This window comes from Pyrus communis, chromosome 13 (genome assembly GCF_041283825.1).
Source record: "Pyrus communis isolate YQ-2024b chromosome 13, ASM4128382v1, whole genome shotgun sequence".
In the NCBI taxonomy this organism is placed as follows: domain Eukaryota; kingdom Viridiplantae; phylum Streptophyta; class Magnoliopsida; order Rosales; family Rosaceae; genus Pyrus; species Pyrus communis.
The window spans coordinates 5,347,457-5,350,504 of NC_142577.1; the positions used below are offsets into that span (position 1 = coordinate 5,347,457).

At 37.8% G+C, this 3,048-nt stretch overlaps 1 long non-coding RNA gene across 1 annotated transcript; it reads right to left on the reverse strand.

The window, feature by feature from the left end:
- Nucleotides 1–225: 225 nt before the first annotated feature.
- On the reverse strand, nucleotides 226–1,975 carry LOC137737463 (uncharacterized). Its single transcript, XR_015954715.1, has 4 exons — nucleotides 1,819–1,975; nucleotides 1,663–1,732; nucleotides 1,129–1,205; nucleotides 226–520 (listed from the first exon to the last, which is right to left on the reverse strand). It is a non-coding gene; the product is annotated as an uncharacterized LOC137737463 (long non-coding RNA).
- Nucleotides 1,976–3,048: the final 1,073 nt, after the last annotated feature.

Sequence of the window (3,048 nt, forward strand, 5' to 3'; positions counted from 1 at the left end):
CACAAAATTATAACCTCTCCATCTCTTTCTTCTTCCTCCTGGTTTCCAACCAAGGGCATCTTTGCTCCCGCTCCGTTCCGTTCCGTCCTGTCCCGTCCCGTCCCATTCCGTTCCGTCCCGTCCCGTCTGCATACCAAACGATACCTAATAGAACGTAAGGTTATTTGAGGGGGCTAAAATAATTTATTTTTAAGCAGTACTAAAGCGGAAATCATTTTGGTAAAATGAAGAATGAAAGGGCAATGGAATTTTGATAAATATTTTACATCAAAAACAAAGTTTACAACAAAACCAAAGAGTTAAAGGTAATCATCATACTAAACCAACTCTTTAGTACGATTTGGAAAGTACAAAGTGCTAAGTTTGTCTACAAAATATTCATTCAAGATGGTAAGGGAATCAAGCATATGTATGAACCAAAAACCTGTGGAAAGTCAATGAGCGATTAAGAAGTTGACAAGTAACAAACAACGCTTGTCCCGACTTTAGTCCAAATCGTCTATTTGTAGGTGCACCGGTCCTGTAATAAAGTAGGGGTGAGCATCAAAAATGTTCATCGCTCCCCCTCAGGGAATCCACCCCAACTAGGTTTGAAAATAGTATACGACACTACATATACTATAGAAAAATGATTGATGCACAACAATAGCTTTGTTTAGTTTTCAAAATACATTGTATGCTCACACAATTTCCTTCTAAAAAGAAAACAGGGATCCCAATAAATCGCTACATGCCTGATGACTGGTCCAATGACCAACTACCCCCTTACCTGGACCAACTCCAAACGAACATACTTATGGCAAGGTGTAGCGAGAGTGTCCTTTAATGCTCTATCCTTAGATATCCTAGTACATCTCCTAGAAAGGTAGCGGTACTAATCCCTTAGTAGTAGCCCTTCCGGAGGTTTATGGGATTGAAACCCAAGGCGGTCGCTATGCCCCCTTCACTCTCAAGTCATCACTTTAATTTGTAGCATAAAACAACATGCATATCATGATATAAAACAAAACCATTTTTCCTCATGGTTCTATCACAACAAAATATATGTAGCTTTCACAGGCATTTGTATATTTACATATACGTACATTCACAAAATTCCATAACTAGGGTAAGTAAGGATTCCCCTACCTGATCTCCAAGCCAAGCAATCAATATTCCTCACCAATACCTCGATTAAACGCAAGCACAACGAGTAATTGGAGTCCCTAGTTCAACAATTACAATATGTCACTATATATCCATATATAATGACTCAACTTTATTCCCATAACAACAATTATATCCAATAGGGACCTTCACTTAACCAGAATAAAAATTTTGTATTTGAACTTTTTATTATTTCTAATAGGTCCTCAAACTTTTGATAATTGTACTTTGGCCCCTAAACTTTCTAAAAATTACACAATTACCCCAATACCAAAACTGTTTTCGCAGTTCAGTCCCTGGTATGAAAACCAGCGACTTTGTTTGTTTTTCCTAGAATTTCAACATATATCCCAGGCCAAAACACAATCTACCAATACTACAACTTATTTGTTCCATACAAACATCCATTAAAGTCTAAATTCAAAGTATTTCAAATCAAACATCATATTCCTCTATATCTCATTCAAATGAAACTTGTATAAAATCCCATCAATTTGATTATGTGTTAATCTTTACCATAATGTCTCAGAAATCATTCTCCAGTCATCAAATAGGCTTCAAAGCCCTTAAATCGTGCAAGAACAAGCTTAAGATCGAAGATTTAAGTCTAATTAGTCACAAATCCCAATATGAACGAATTATTCAAATTAAATAATAATTCTCAAAATTTACCTTCGAACATTGGGTTCGCTTCACTGAGCATGTAGGCGAAAACCGTTCCTTAGTCGGATCCCTGGATTGAAAGTTATGAAATTCGAAAGATTGAAGGAAAATTTTTCCTTTTGTTGTTTTCGTTTCAGCTTGAAGCACTAAATGAGGAAGAATATTTATAATCTTCCAAGCTTGCCGCCTCACCTCTTCAATTTCAGAGGTCCAATAGGTGCTTGCCATGTGTCAAGCAATATGGAAATCTAATCTCTTTTCCTTTTGCTTTGTTCTTATCTTTCGGTTCTTATAACCATGTGTTGTCATGGTGTATTGACACCGCCATCTACCCTTTCCTTGCTGGTCGTTTCAGCTGCTATCCACGTGGCAAGTCATCCATACCTTGGTGTCCACGTGGCGTTCCAACATTCATTCGGCTTTAAATCTCATAAAAAATTCATTCGAGCTCTGAAAAATAATTCGAAAAATGCTACAAACTCGTGGTCTCGCCTACTTTCAACCTATCACTTCAAAATAACCCTTGATCTCATGTAAAATTATCACCCATTCAAAATGAATTGTAAATTGTAAAATTCGAAGATACTTCAAAATTCATAACAACACATTCTAAGTACTTTAAAAATTCCGGGTCTCACAAAATATTAGGACAATCCCATGTTTGTTTGTTGCAAGGACTAACTTAAGTGAGACTACGCGGGACTTGCAAGGACTAACTTAGCGAAGCCCCCCAAAATCAGGCGGATTGCCAAGACTAGATCTTCTTCTCTCTTCCCCGCTTTGTTCTTGTTTTCTTCTTCTTGGAAAATTGTGACGACCCGTCCCGAATTATTATATATTTTCTCCTTGATAGCGTGGAAATGACGATGTTGCCCTTGAAATGTTGTAATACGATTGTGTAATCGGGCTAAAGGAATTGACCAACCGTCATATCTCCCACAAATTTGGACTCAATTAGATTTTGGGTTTGTTTTAGATTGATTTTCTTTTACCCTAAACCTCATGGCCCGATCAGGGCCTTCGTTCTTTTATTTTGGCCTATCCTGTGGCTCACACACACACACATGTGCAACCATCTACTTCTCCCTCTTTCTCAAACTCTCTCTCTCCGTACACTCAAACTCATAAATCTCAAATCCTTCCAAACCCTCACAGATCGTCTCTAACTTAGTCACCATCATCTCCCTTTTGACTCCACGAGCCTATCTATATCTGTAGTTGAGAGAGCAATTGATGGGG